This window comes from Pelophylax lessonae (genome assembly GCF_965119305.1).
Source record: "Pelophylax lessonae genome assembly, chromosome: 5".
Lineage (NCBI taxonomy): Eukaryota > Metazoa > Chordata > Amphibia > Anura > Ranidae > Pelophylax > Pelophylax lessonae.
In genome coordinates, this window is record NC_138772.1 from 385,691,584 (window position 1) to 385,708,253 (window position 16,670).

Below are 16,670 nucleotides of genomic sequence, written 5' to 3' on the forward strand. Positions count from 1 at the left end.
GTAGCCTATAACACTAAGCCAACTCCTTCACTAGACAAGTGGAGGCAGACATTTCTGGTCTTAGCGAGGAAGAGTGGGAGGATTGTGTCCCTTATTTTGTTCCTTTCATGATAGTGGCAAAAGACAGGTTCATACAACTCAAGTTCCTCTATAGGGCATACTACACCCCGCAGAGACTGTATACCCCCAGCTAGATCTGAGGATCACTAAATGTAATCTTGAGAGTGGAAAACTACATATTACATTTACAAATATAAATTCGAAACGCACCCATACCTCCCTAAAAAACATACAGAAACCAGACAACTGGTCACTTTTGCTGTACAACATTTGTCCTATATTGGTTCACATTTTAGGCTTAGAAGGCTTAAAAGTGGCAATTGACAGTATTCCTCCGATGTATTACGCTGGACAGTGTCTACCTGCCTTGCATTAACCTCAGTTCTTGGTTAGCCTAGTAAAAATTATGGTACTTCAGGTACCTCTTGCCCTGTACAGTGCAGTATTTTGTGTCTAAGAGACCTGTTTTCAGGATGGAAAGATGTCACATGGGGATGTGCTTAGCTCTGAGCATTTAGTGACTTTTAGAAAGTCCATATCTGCATAGCATTCACAGCAGTGGGCTAATATGCTGTGCCTGCAGCACTGCAGCTCTATTAGTTTATTGATTTTTGCTTAGCACAGTTACTTTTAACATTATTGTTTAATTTGCTCCTGAAAATATGGCATATGTATAAGTGAATATTTATAAAACTCTAATTTAGGTTTTAATTCACCATAAAAAAGTATTAGCATTGACCAATGGCTGTCACTTCATTTCACAAGCCTGTTTAGCCTGCAATGGTGGTCCAAGTGGTTCACTAGGGCCACAGATGATCCTTGGGCCCAAAAAAAAAAAAATCTCCTGACAACTCCATGTCAGCCTACCACTGAGTATAACCCAACCATCCCCCAACCTGCAGGACCTAACTGGTAGGGTGATATGGAGCTGTCAGGAAAACAGAAAATTGAATATCAAATATTTACCGCAATTTTCCTTTCCTAACAAACCCTGTGTCAGAACAAACACCCACCTAGCTACATAACGCCGGCCTAATAGAGGGAGTCAAATTTATGAGTTAGGTCTTGCAGATGGGGTAATGGGCAGGGCATACCCAGTGGTAGGCTGACATGGAGCTCGTCATGAAAGGAAAATTGCAGTAAGTTTTTTAGATTCAATTTTATATTTTAAAGTATTCAGGCAGAGGTTTCCTGGGTATGCCTTAACATGCCTTACTGCAACTATGTCCTGGGTATGCCTTAACATGCCTTACTGCAACTTTCAGGACATATATAAAGAGAAATAGATGCCATACACCAAAATATTGTATTGACATAATTTATAAGTGCTCGGTAAGCTGATGCTAAGCTCTTTAAATGACAACGTATAATTATATTTATTGTGGGGATTTATTGTACCCAGATTTCAAATGAACTATAGCATGATAATTAATTCACTCCAAGGTTTTCTTAAAAATAAAAAATATTAGGACTTTTAAAAACCATGCCGGTAGCTATGAAGATAAAACTGTTGCATAAAATGGGCTGTACTATTTAGTCATTGTTTGTTGGAAAATGTTCCAGTGCTTTCACAGATATTTCCATTACTATAGCAAGCTGTAACCTGCAGGAAAGCCAAAACATATGTGATACATCTTTTTTGGCTTACTCAATATATTTTAGTGCAAGCTCTCAAGAATATTGCACTTCTTTAGGGACATTGTCATCGGTAATTTTCAACAAAGGTAAAAAGAAGTCTGTTGAAGCATACACTGTTTTTTTATGGCGTTAAAATGTTTATTTTATAAACAAACATTTTTGCAGTCATGATACTGGACTTTTAATGAATGCTGGGCTTTATAACAACAAAAGCATACCACGTGCAGACCATGCTAGGCTTTCTAGTAACACAAGCACTGTGGTTTGCGGGTGGTCAGTGGGAGTTGGCTTAACAATAAAAACGCTATAGGACATGTTTATGGTTGTTGCTCTGCTATCAACAGCTTTCTATAGGCAGGGTTCAAATGAGACAGGGTTGATGAGCAGTCATTTAAATCTACTATGCGCATTAAGTCACACCTGTGTGCTCCCTTATGCACCACAAAAGCACAAGCCACAATTGTACAGCAAGCCACCAAGGAAACTTAAAGGGGACATCTGCTTTAAAATATTGAATAAAAATGGAAGAGCACTTTGAGTAGGTATTGCCTATTAGAAAAGGAGGCAATTCTGTCAGCTGAACTATTCAGTAGAGATCGACCGATTATCGGCAAAGCCGATATATCGAGAGCCGATATGCACTTTCCCGGATATATCGGAATCGGCTACCAAGGTGACCGATATTGCCGATATTTCGGGACAGTGCATGTACCGGAGTGATGCCTGCAGCTAAAGGCATCACCCTGGTACCGGTGTCCATAGCCGACGGCCGCCTGTCTTGTAATGACAACTGATGCGGCTGAGAAGCTGCTCGGCTGTCATTACAAGGAGCGGGAGGGGACACCCCCCCCCTCCAACGGCCCGCCCGGGTCTGCCGTCCCACTGGGAGACCCGGCAACCAGCCTGCATGGCCGCTGAAGACCAGATCAAAGCCGCATTCAGCTCTGATCGAGTCTCCATGTAAAAACCCAGAAGTGATGTCATGAGTGACATCACTTCCGTGTACTGTCTGGCGCCAGATTTTAAAAAAATGACAGCATTCAAAACAGCCAAACTTGGCGTTTTTAATGCTTTTAAGTGCAAAGGAGGGGTTTGGGGTCTTTTAGACCCCCAGATCCCTCCACAAGAGTACCTTTCAAACAAAAAAATAAAAATCATTTTTTTTGTACGAAAATATCATCCAATATCGGCCGATACCGATGCATTGACCAAAACAACGGTATCGGCAACGAAAAACCAATATCGGTCGATCACTATTATTCAGGTCTATTTCTAGAATAGCAGCTGAATAAAGAACCTCCAGAAGGCTTCTACTTTGGTATAGGACTTGATACCTTCTGGCTGCTGGTGGATAAAATAAAATATTCATATGCAACATTTAATTTTTACCTGATTCAGATTATACATTTGTTTTACTTTTTAGCACTGAACGCAATAAATAAAGAAAACACATACAAAGCTATATAATTCCTTTAATGTTAAAAAGGTGCATCAAATGTGTAAATACCATGACAGCCCCTGTAAGCAGAAACTGTCATATATACTGTAGAGGTAACCTTTCCTACCACCTTTATTAATTCAATTATTAATGCAAATGGCAGAGGGGTTATATATTGTGCTGCCTAGGTCAAAGAATGAAATGCTGCCCCCCCCAAAAAAAACAAATCATGCAGACTAAAAGGCCCCCCATCCATTATTTTACATAAATATAAAATTTAGATAATATATACTATTATCTTCTTCCATAATTCACCACCAAACATCCACTGTCTGTCCTCAGTCCTCCTGTCACTCCTGTGTCTGATACTCCCACGGCCCTAGAATATCCAGCCTGTGCTGCATGAGATGGAGGGCGCTTATTTCTGACGTCATTGCGCACACCACGATCACGCGAGGGACGTTCCCAGGAGGCACTCCGCCTCTTCATACTAATCAGTTTGCACTATGGGCGGCAGTATGAGATGGGGAAATGCTGCCCGTAATGCACCGAAAACTGATAACACACAAGACTGCTGGAAGTTAGTTTGCTGCCCCTCTCCAAGTGCTGCCTGGGTCCAATAGACCCCTCGGGACCCATGGTAGGGCGAGCCCTGGTTATATTTGTTTTTTAACTTAAACTGTAAACTGTCTGGTAGCACATGGTGCATGCTGGACAAACCTTTCCAACTGGTCATCAGTCAATCCCATCTCAAGTATTCCTGCCTGGTGATAGCTCTGAAATCCTGTCGTCACCTAAAAGGTTCTGTCCTACTATGACCATCTTTTTTTGTTCCTGCATTTTTATCATAACTTCAGTCTTATGTAGGGACACCAAATTCAGATGTCATTTACCTTATAATGTCTTTTCTTGGGCAGCCACTACAAACACTATTTTACCAAGTAAAATAGTTTGAATACAGAAGAGTACCTGGCAGGGAGGTATTGCCATCAATAAACCGGAAGAGAACTACTGTGGCCTTTACACAGACATCAACGCTTCTATTTGCTGAGTCAACCCTCTTGCAATATATTGTCTGTCACTCCAATACTCTCTACCTAATGGAATGTGTATCTGATTTGACACCAGCGAAAAGCAATTCACATTTTAATTGATCTGTCTAGAAATGACTCTCAGTTGGCTCCACAACAGGGGTTTGAGTCATACAATACATCCAAAAGATATAAAGCAGATCTAGAGCAAGATTTAGCTGTAGGTGCAAATACATTCATAATTCAGGTGTTATAACGTTTTCTCATGTTGTAATTTTAGAAAGCATGTAACGCTTTTACCTTGAAGTTATTAACTGAAATGATGTTACAGTGCTGATTACTGCCTATAATTCGTGCCAGTAAAATCCCTGTGTAATAAGCCCTAATTTTAAACTTTTGTGGAAATACAGTATGCTTTTCTTTTGACTGATCTAAAACTGGATATGTGAGTAGGCTACAAAAGCCCAGGTAACATTGCCACAAGTTGGGTCAACAGATCGTAGTAGTGCTGACCTGCGCTAACAAACCACCCGCCATTGTCTTAATAGTGTGATGCCTTTACTTTCCTAACTGAAGGACTGCTTCTCCCAATAGAGCAACCTAGTACCTCCAACAAGGCAAACTGGAGAAGGGCTGGGATAGCACAGTGACTAAGTGGTTAGCACCTAGCAGCGCTAGGGTCGTCAGCTTGAACCCCAACCATGGCACTATCTGCCTAGAGTTTACATGTTCTCCCTGTGCCTGCATGGGGCATGCTGGTAGGTCAACTGGCTCCTGTCTAAATTGGCCCTAGTATGTGTCTGTATGAATGTTAGTTAGGGAACCTAGATTGTAAGGTCCTTGAGGGCAGGGCCTGATGTGGATGTACAATATACACTGCACAAAAAAATTAAAGGAACACTTTTTAAACAGAGTATAGCATTGAGTCAATTAAACTCCTGGGATATTGATCTGGTCAGTTAAGTAGCAGAGGGGTTGTTAATCAGTTTCAGCTGCTTTAGTGTTAATTAAATTACCAACAGGTGCACTAGATGGGCAACAATGGGATGAATTTCAAAACAGGAGTGGATTTGCAGGTGGAGGCCACTGACTTTCCCTACTCATCTTTTCTGTTTTTCACTAGTTTTTTCATTTGGCCTAGGGTCAGTGTCACTATTAGTAGCATGAGGCGATACCTGGACCCTATAGAAGTTGCTATAACTCCTGCAGGATGGCACATCAATATGTACCAGAAGGTTTGCTGTGTCTCCCGCACACTCTCAAGAGAATGGAGTAGATTCCAGGAGACATGCAGTTACTCTAGGAGAGCTGGAGAGGGCCGTAGAAGGTCCTTAACCAATCAGCAGGACCAGTATCTGCTCCTTTGTGCAAGGAGGAACAGGATGAGCTCTGCCAGACCCTACAAAATGACCTTCAGCAAGCCACTGGTGTGAATGTCTCTGACCAAACAACCAGAAACAGACTTTATGAGGGTGGCCTGAGGTCCCAACGTCCTCTAGTGGGCTCTGTGCTCACTGCCTGGCACCATGGAGCTCAACTGGTATTTGCCACTGAACACCAGAATTGCCATGTCCACCACTGGCACCCTGTGCTTTTCACAGATAAGAGCAGCTTCACCCTGAGCACATGTGACAGACGTGAAAGAGTCTGGAGAATGTAATGCTGCCTGTAACATCGTTCAGCATGACCGGTATGGTGGTGAGTCAGTGATGGTCTTGGGAGGTGTATCTATGGAGGGATGCACAGACCTCTACAGGCTAAACAATGGCACCCTAACTGCCATTAGGTATTGGGATAAAATCATTGGAACCATTGTCAGATTGTATGCTGGTCCAGTGGGTCCTGGGTTCCTCCTGGTGCCCAGCCTCATGTGGCGAATGTATGCAGCCAGTTCCTGGAGGATGAAAAAATTGATACCTTTCAATGGCTCCAAACCTCCTTTGACCTAAATGCAATATTATGTTTCGGTCCATCCGACGCCACCAGGTTACCTACACCTATTCTCTGAGAAAAAGAAAACCCCTGTCCAAAACTACGTAAAATGTTTTGTGCAGAGTTCAACACTAATCTTTTTAACTATGGTGCAGTAAACATTACTTTAATTTAAATGGACCTAAAATATATATGGGGTCAATTCATATTTAGACATGGTAATTTGCACAGTGTTCACATTAGAAACTAAATCTCTTGAACTTGACCCAAAGATAAACACAATACAAACGCAATCTAAAACCCTAATGTGCCTATATCCTCAGTGAACCCCAGCATGTGTGCCCACCTGCTTTCTTTGCTGGAACACAATTACATTGGCTCAAATTGACAGCTCCCTAGGCTGTCAATTGGAAATCCTGGCCCACCCACCTTCCCGATGTCATGAAAACATACCATTGGCTGAGGATATCAGCACACTGTGCATATGGAAGACCGCCTGCAGGCACACCTACAGCTGCACTGTGATTATGGTAATAAATATATTCAAGCCATTTCAATAGTTTTGTATAAGCATTGCTTTCTCATATTAAAAAAAATGAGTTGTTATATCAACACATGTTGGTTCTGTTAGCTGTATAAAATCATGTATAAAGCTGGCCATACATTAACAATTTTTTAAACAAATGCTCGTCTGAATATTTGTACGAAAATATGTTTGAAAATTCTCCACTACTTTTAATGACTTGGTGAATGCAATTCGAAAGCAATTCACTAGAAATTTAGAAACGTAGAAATTAGGTTGTGTGAGAAAAAGTTTTCATCCTGCTCTTTTGAATTTTTGTCATCACTGCAATCAAAATAAACACTAATTTAACCCCACTAAACCTTGGCAAATCAAATGTTCCTAATGGGAATGTTTTGTTTTGTAATGAGACTCTACTGATGTATGGTCAGGTTTAGTGACATATGCAAGTTGATCTGAGGTATGGAGTGTATGGTTTGGGGCTGATCTAATCTCTGCAGGTTATGAATTGAGGCTGATTTGATATATGAAGTACATGCATTGGGGATGAGCTGAGGTCTGAAGGGATGCATTGGGGCTGATCTGAAGTCTAAAATGCATATATTAGGGCTGATCTGAAGTCCAAAGTGGATGGATTGGCACTGATCTGAGGTCTTAAGCACATGCACTGAGATTGATCTGAGGTCTAAAGGGGTGTAGAAATTGGGGCTACTTTGAAGTCTGAAGGTGCAGAAATTGAGGCTGATCTGAGGTCTGATGATGCAAACATTGTGTCTGATCCGAGGCCTGACATTAAAAAAATTAGAGCTGATGTGATATTGTAGGGCTTATACAGTAATCAATACATTTGTTTGCCATTAGCAGTACAAATATGGGTGCACAAACTTGAAAATAAGACTACAGCATGCTATTGTTTACTTAAACACTGGTTGTCTAATGCTTTGATACTTGTTTGCTGACCCATATCCTAGTAAACTCCCACACATACAGCCATTGTATGCTGGAAGATGCAAACATTAAGAAGCACTGAAAATACGCTGCTGGTGTACAAAACTCAACGAAAATTACATCACCGTGGCGGAGCGGACCCTACTGGGCCTCTTGTTCTATGCCAGGAAAGGTATAGCCTTATGCTGTAAGAAATCGACTCCCCCTTCCTCTACATTAGGCTCCGTTCACATGTAGGCGTTTTGGGGCGTTTTTGAGGAGTTTTTCTGCTCTAGGATCAGCTCTCAAAACGCCCAACAAGACAATTCCTATTCATTTCAATGGCCCCTGTTCACATCTGAGCATTTTGACGCTGTGAGCAAAACGCCCAACGCTCAAAAAAGTACATGAGCTTCTTTTTGGGCAGATTCCAGGCGTTTTCCATTGGTCTCTATTCAATCTAAAAACGCCTGCACAAAAAACGCCTGTAAAAACACCTGTAAATCGCGGTAAAATCGCGGTAAAAGTCACGGTAAAAAAAGCGCGAAAACGCTACGCTCAGGTGTGAATGTAGCCTAATGGAAAAAAATGGTTAACGCAGTGCTTTCCCTTTATAAAGACACCTACACGCATAGAGGCTGCCCAAAAAAGTATGACAGAGTCTGGGCTAAATGGCTTCCTGAACCCTTTACGGCGGCGGAAGATTAGATGGGTTGTCTTCTAAGTAGCTCAGTCCTCACACCCGGTTATCTCTCCCACCTTGCTGTCTTGCCCTAGTCGGCTGCTGCCTGACCACTTGCTCCCTCAAAGAACATAAACCGTGTCTAGTTTTACGCCTATTCTTATATTTGCTGACGCCACGTTTCTTAATAATGTGTGATTTGTCTTTCTTTTTCTCTTCTGGTGAATAATCATTGCAGCATTGTTTTGTTCTCTCCATTTGTACCAATGGCAAGATGCTTTGTTTATGTTTTGTGTTATTTTTGTTTCATTCTTGAAAACCCAATAAAAAGGAATTTAAAAAAAAAGTTACATCACCGTTTCCCATATTTATTCACAAAATGTATCCTTAGATAATAAAGAGGACTTGAACTCTGCACACAAAAATGATGGCAGAGGGCAAATAATGCATCACCAGTATTGCCTGTGGTTTACTTACAGCTGATCTTTTCCCCATTACTGACTTTCCTTGCCTTAGGACTCTTACACACTGGATTAATATAAATGCTGTTTCTCCTGACAGGAGAAAATTTGCGTTAAAAACTCACCTATGCTGCGTGTTTTTCAAATCAGTTTAGGTGCGCTTAGCAGAGTTTAGCAGCATTTGGTGTTTGGGCGTTTATTTATTTAATTGACAAAAGGTTGATTTTTCAGGGCACTTCTTAGGTACAATTAACATTTCTTGAAGTCTCTTTTAATAATACATTTTAGTTTTGATCTATTTTAAAGACATTATTACGAAAACAACTTTTTGATAGGCTTTACAATAACTGGCAAACCTATGGCAAAGGGCAGTAAAACAAATTCTGATTATAGCACTGCAAAGATTTACACTTTTGTATACTTGTTATGCAGTATAAAAGATTGATTAGTTGGTGAAAGAAGTACACTCACTGGCCACTTTATTAGATACCCTGTCCAATTGCTCGGTAACACAAATTGCTAATCAGCCAATCACATGGCAGTAACTCAATGCATTTAGGCATCTAGACTTGGTGAAGATGACTTGCTGAAGTTCAAACCGAGCATCAGAATGGGGAAGAATGGGGATTTAAGTGACTTTGAACATGGCATGGTTGGTGGTGCTAGATGAGCTGGTCTGAGTATTTCAAAAACTGCTGATCTACTATGATTTTCACACACAACCATCTCTAAGATTTACAGAGAATCATTTGAAAAAGAGAAAATATCCAGTGAGCGGCAGTTGTGTGGAAGAAAATGCCTTGTTGATGTCAGTGGTCAATAGAGGATGGGCAGACTGGTTCGAGATGATTGAAAGGCAACAATAACTCAAATAACCACTCGTTACAACCAAGGTATGCAGAATACTATCTCTGGACGTACAACACATTGAACCTTGAAGCAGATGGGCTACAGCAGCAGAAGACCACACCGGGTGTCATTCCTGTCAGCTAAGAACAGAAAATTTTGTACAATTCGCACAGGCTCACAAATATTGGACACTAGAAGATTAGAAAAAGTTGCCTGGTCTAATGAGTCTCAAATTCAGCTGAAACATTCAGTTGGTAAGGTCAGAATTTGGGGTAAAAAACATGAATCCATACTGCCTTGTATCAAAGGTTCAGGCTGGTTGTGGTGGTATAATGGTGTGGGAGACATTTTCTTGGCACACTATGGGCCCCTTACCACCAACTGAGCATTGTTTAATCACCCCGGCCTACCTGAGCATTGTTACTGAACATGTCCATCCCTTTATGACTACAGTGTTCCCATCTTCTGATGGCTACTTCCAGTAGGATAATGCGCCATGTCACAAAGCTCAAATCCATCTCAAACTGGTTTACTAAACATTACAATATGGTCAATATGATAAAACTGTCCTCCAATGGCCTCCACAGTCACCAGATCTCACTCCAATAGAGCACCTTTGGAATATGGTGGAACAGGAGATTCGCAACATGGATGTGCAACCAACGAATGTGCAGCAACAGCATGATGCTATCGTGTCAATATGGACCAAAATCTCTGAGGAATGTTTCCAACACCTTGTTGAATCTATGCCCCGAATAACTAAGGCAGTTCTGAAGGTAAAAGAGGTGCAAGCCAGTACTAGCGAGGTGTTCCTAATAAAGTGGCCGGTGAGTGTAAATAGAATTGAAGTTCATCCAAAACCTATTTAACTCTAAACCTACTCGCAGCCAGTGTTGGGGGTAACTAGTTACAAAGTAACTGATTACAGTAACTACATTACTTTTTTTGGTAACTAAGTAAAGTAACTAGTTACAATACAAATATTGGTAACTACACTACTTTACTAGGCTATAGGAAGTAACTACACTACTTTACTAGGCTATAGGAAGTCACTACACTACTTTACTAGGCTATAGGAACGCACTTTCCTGCGTTACCCAAGCCGTGCGATACAATCGTTATTTCGAAGAATAGAGAGGGATGAAGTTTATGACTTTTTGTTGCACTTTATGTTTTATTCTGTTTTTTCAGGTTTTGTTCTCATGTTTCCCAAAGCCTGTGTTTATACAATAAACTCAATGCAGAAAGAGTGTCATGTATCTTCTTCTACACGGTTAAGAAAGAGGAAAGTAAAGTAATAAGTAGTGAAGTTACTTTTCAAATGCAGTAACTAGTAAAGTAATCTCATTACAATTTACAGAAGTAACTAGTAACTAGTAAATAATTAAATTTTTTAAGTAACTACCCCAACACTGCTCGCAGCCACATTCTAAAACTAATCTATCTAACCCTGTAAACAAGAAACCATTATACATACCTTTTCTGAAGCCAACCTGGTCCAGTCTCCAGCGGCATATGCTGTGTGCAGGAGACAGCCGACAACAGTTGTGAAATGCCTGGGAAGTGATGTCACCCATACTATGGGGCTTCTGTTGTCGGCTGCCTCTCCGGCACCCATCTCCACACAGCAGCCACTGACAGCTCAGCGTGGGACCGGACCGGACCGGAGTGGCTGCTGAAAAGGTATGTACATTACAGGGCTAGATAGATTTGTTTTAGAATGTGGCTGCTAATAGGTTTAGAGTTAGATTTTGGGTGAACTTCTACTTTAATTTTTAAAGCAGCAACATTCTACTCTATTGTGCTTCAGCAAACATCCTTAAAAACTTCATGTACAAACAGTTCAAATGTTGCAACCATCTGACAAAATAATTTTATTGCTCAGCAGTTCATGTTCTTATTTGACCTTAAAGTGGAGTTCCACCCTAAAATTGAAGTTCGGTCCATCTTCTTGCTCCGGGTCACCTGAAACACAAATGGATAATTGCGTGTAATTGGTGGTGCGCTATATCTGAAATATGTGCAAAAATGCAAACAAATAATGTGCAACCTCAAATATATACAATATAGGTGCAAAACTCTAACATATAAATATATGTGAGAAAAAGTCCCAAGACACTAATGTGTCTATGTTGAAACAATTTTCGGTGATATGGTTGGTGATGGATGGTGTTCAAAAGCAATACGTGACTTGAATTCCCTCCACCTGTTAGAATTCCTCCTTACCGGACGGAATGAAATAAGTGCTCTCCTTAAAGGAAACAAACAATCCCAGGTGCTCCCCACCGTGCGTATAAAGTAGCCTGCTGGGCTTCTTACCAGATGGATATAGATAACATGCGTAATTGTATCCCTCTTGGACGGGTATGTCTCTGTATCCAATTGGTCCTTATCAGCCTCTGGTGGATATGGACACCGAATACTATTTCGCTGCTCACGGGCAGATAAGATCCTGTATTCCGATGGCACTGGTAGCCGCTTATGGTAAGCGGTGGGAAGGATCGTATCGTTCCAGCTTGCAGACTGCTCAGAGTCCCTTCGTCTGGGACGATACGATCCTTCCCACCGCTTACCATAAGCGGCTACCAGTGCCATCGGAATACAGGATCTTATCTGCCCGTGAGCAGCGAAATAGTATTCGGTGTCCATATCCACCAGAGGCTGATAAGGACCAATTGGATACAGAGACATACCTGTCCAAGAGGGATACAATTACGCATGTTATCTATATCCATCTGGTAAGAAGCCCAGCAGGCTACTTTATACGCACAGTGGGGAGCACCTTTTGATTTGGGAGCACCTGGGATTGTTTGTTTCCTTTAAGGAGAGCACTTATTTCATTCCGTCCGGTAAGGAGGAATTCTAACAGGTGGAGGGAATTCAAGTCACGTATTGCTTTTGAACACCATCCATCACCAACCATATCACCGAAAATTGTTTCAACATAGACACATTAGTGTCTTGGGACTTTTTCTCACATATATTTATATGTTAGAGTTTTGCACCTATATTGTATATATTTGAGGTTGCACATTATTTGTTTGCATTTTTGCACATATTTCAGATATAGCGCACCACCAATTACACGCATTTACTTATTTTTATCTGGGAGCAGCATATCACGGATCAGCGCACTTTTCTTTTTCACATATACAAATGGATAATTGCAATTTTTTTTTACTTACCTTGTTTTAGAAGAAAGTATACTCACCTTACTTCCTCTTCCTCCCCTCGGCGGCCACGGCCCGTCGCCACTTCCTGGCTTGCAATGATTCCTGGGAGCTGAACGTCATCGCTCCCAGGAATCAATGCGCCTACACCGGCCCCGACGTCAGTTCCAGTGCAGGCGCCGTCATACCTTGCTAAACAGCTTCTGGGCATGCCCAGAAGCTGTGCAGGGATGACGCTGCAGCCCCGGAAGTGACGGCGGGCCGGTGCAGTGCATCGTGGGACCGAAGAGGACGCAGAAGAGGATCGCGCTGGCTTCAAGCTGCCCACACCTGAGATGGCAGCGCTGGACAAGACATTTTCAAGGTAAGTATTTCTTCTAAAAGGTAAGTGCAACCCGGGACAGATCAGAGGCTATCCATTGTGGAATGCACTAGCCCTGACTGTCCCGGGGGTATTTTTATGTTTTTTTTTTTTTTTTTTTTAGGTGGAACTCCGCTTTAAAAGACTTCAAATTTCTTAAGCATTTTAAACTTTTGAGGTCTTTTGCCAATTTTCTAGCACCTTTAAAAAGGCAAAATCAAAGTATGACTATATTTTTACTTGAACAGATTATGGAAGTTTAATCGCACAATCACCAAGGCCAAAAATATTCTGCCAGTATATTAAGCTACCAACAGCTGACTCATAGAAGAAGCTCATTAAATACTATACTTGTTGCTGGCAGTACTAATGCATCCTGTGCTTTAGTATGAGCTCACTCTGCTCTATTACTTTGATATTTTTTTAGTTTACAGTGCAGGCCAATTTTCTGCTTTAATAGTAGTAGCACTAGGCTGGCTAAAGTATATCTAAACACAATCACTAAAAACTCATATAAGCCTTAAAAGGTAGCCCTGGGCTTCTGTTAAATTTACCCATACAGTGGGGTCCCCTATACGGCATAGGTTAAAGTTGAAGTTAAGCATTTTGTTTTAGTTGTACAGCACCATAGACATTAATTATGTGTAATAGTGTGCATCTGATTACATGTAGGTGGCTGCTTCTGGTAAAAATGTTACCTTCATTGTCTGCTTCAAAGCTGTCAAATAATGCCCTGAGTGGCCATTTTCTGGTGATGTGAAGGATAACAGCAGCAGCTGCTACAGAGAAAAGTTACACTACTTGCCTGCCCCCTTCTACCCTCTCTACCACTTACAGAACGTGTACTGTTACTGTCACATATTGTGCATTGCATTCTGTGTGTAGCACCCTTGCCCTAAGCAGGGTTGCTAGTAAATTTATTTGTACTGGGTGGTAGCTAGCCTGGCTGATTTATAGTCTTGTGGTCATTGGATTTCCCTCCTAATCCTGGTTTGGCTGTAGTTCTCCTTTCTGTCAGTAGGTGGCACTGTTGCCTTTGACATTAGAGTGATAAATTACAGTCAATCAGGTTATGAATATGTATGTTCTCCCAGCCAATCACACTGGTAGCGGAGCATGCTGGGAAAGGCTATTTATTTGGAGGAAGTCAGGTGATCTGTCTCTTACCACCCAGACCCCTGTCTGGGGTGGGTGTGTGAGTAATTGCTGCTGCTGGGTAGGCCTAAAGCCTGAGGCCTAACCATGTGCTCGGGGCTCTGCGAGGGAGAGCCTGTACACTGCTTGGAAGAGTGAAGGAAGGATGGAGACCTGAGATGAAGTACCAGAGGTGACTCTGCCACATGATGGAAACATACACAGAATTCCAGTATCTTCTGTGAGTTACCTGCTCTTGCTATAGGAGACAGCTGAAGCTGACAGCTGAATACAGATAGTACAGATAGTACAGGAGACTGGACCCAGGGGAGGAGGAGTTGCCTCCCAGGTCAGCCCAAGCTTAAAGGATCTTTTTCTGTACTGCTGTCTGCCTATTCCTCATTTTTGTATAAGGAGTCTGCCAATCTGCCATTTTTCACTAAGGGTGTCCTGTGCGCTACCCCTCTCTCCCATTTTTGTTACTGTTGTGAGAAATAAACTTCTCCTTGTTTAAGCATAAAAGTGACTGGCGCCCATCTGTCTATCTTGCTCACCACCCACCATGCCTAGTAATCTGCACCCTGAGGGGGGATGTCGGCCCTCCCTGTCTCTGGGGGTCACCACCAGGCCTCTGGAGGTTGGGGGGGGGGGGGTGCTACATGTGAATGTAAGAGGAGCCATTGAATGATTTGATCTCCCCTGCACACTCAGACTGTGATCCATTGCGGGGCAATTAGAGTAGGAGTTCTGTGAATGGCAGAGAGTGCAAAAAGGGCACGCGGCACAACTTTCTCTATAGCAGCAGCTGCTGTTAACTCACAGCACCAGAAGACAGCTGCTCAGGGCAGTATCTGCCCGCTCTGATGCAACTATTAACATAAAATGTAGTCATGGACTTTATGTAAATATACTGTATACAGTAGAAGAGAAACTGAGTACCATAAAAACAACTTTATTATGTACCACTAAAAATCTATTACACAACATTAAAAATTAGGGGTTAACAACATGCAAAGATTCCAATAACAATTCACATGCACATTTAAGGAATCCTTCTTTAGGAGCACATGTGAAAGAATCAGTACACTTGAACCCAATCCTAATCTTTAATAGAGTAATATCAGCCAGTAGGGTAGACTGGAATTCATAGCATGTGTACTTTGCCTATAGAGGAGCAAGTGAGTAGGCCAAGGTTAAGCCACTGCCTCTTGGGTGGAAAATTCAGGTACATTCAGTAAACAGCCAATGGTCTTGTACACATAAAAGTACCAACTTCCCAATGTGGAACCATCAGAGGCATAACTAGAACCTTCAGGGCCCTGATGCAAGAAACCATGAAGGGCCCCCCAGACCCCTGGCCGGGGCCCTTACCTTCAAGCCCAGGGCTCTTCCCACTAATCCTGGGGCTCTTTACACTCGTTGCATGGCCTTTTATTACGGTCCCGCAGCAGGATTCTTTCACAAGTTCTGCAGTGGGCCCCCTTCCTGCAATCTTGTGGGCCCACTTCCTGCAATCTTGGGGCCTCCCCACAGTGGTGCAATGCCAGGGTCCGGTCGCAAGTGTGACCTTTGCGATCCTGGAAGTTCACCCACTGGTTTGCTACCGGGCCCCCTGGAGCATGGGGCCCGGTAGCGATTGCAACCCCTGCAACCCCTGTAGTTACGCCCCTGGGAACCATCCAGACCAAGTGTGTGTAAATCACCATAAAGACAGCAAGGAAATACTATAATCCAAAGAAGGCGCTCTTAACAAGTATCTTAGAAACAAACTCAGTTCACATGAATCCAGCCAGTTGGGGCTTTGACGAAGTTACATCAGGACAGATTTTATCCTGCAGGTAAAGGAATACATACCATTACTCATAACGAATGTGAATAGTGCTGTATCCCAAAAAAAAACACAAAACACTAAACTTCATCTTTAAATGCTCCGCTGTGGTTGGACCCTTACCATATTGCTGGTCCTGCAATGTACCTGATGTCAGAAAGCTGCAACTGGCTGGTGACAAAGTGAATATACTCGCCCCAGTGTCAACTACCAGAATAAAAATTGTTAATTTACTTCTTTAGACTCCTGTCCTGTGCCTATTTTAAAAAAAGCCTCATAGTATTCTGTTTCTTGTAATAAAGGATTTATAGACGACATAGAATTTCCTGAGTCAGTCCTAGCCAGCCAGTTGGCAGTTTAAAGTGGCAATAAAAATCAATTTTTTTACTCTTTTAACACTAATACTAATAGTATAACTTACATGTACAATGTGTATGTATGTATATATATATATATATTTTTTTTTTTTTTTTTTCTGTGCTTGTACTTAAATTTGTTTAAGCGGGTGACAGGGTCTCTTTAAAATGCTGGCTTACACAGATTTTTTATTTTTTTTTTAACTACTTTCACAGCTAGTTTTTTTTGGTTGTCTTAGCTATATACAGAAATATAATTTAATTATGTACCAATATTATT

At 41.8% G+C, this 16,670-nt stretch overlaps 1 protein-coding gene across 4 annotated transcripts in view; it reads right to left on the reverse strand.

The window, feature by feature from the left end:
- The window catches only part of MTCL1 (microtubule crosslinking factor 1), a 282,099-nt gene that overhangs the window by 59,342 nt on the left and 206,087 nt on the right, over positions 1–16,670 (reverse strand). The gene's annotated exons all lie outside the window — the stretch shown is intronic.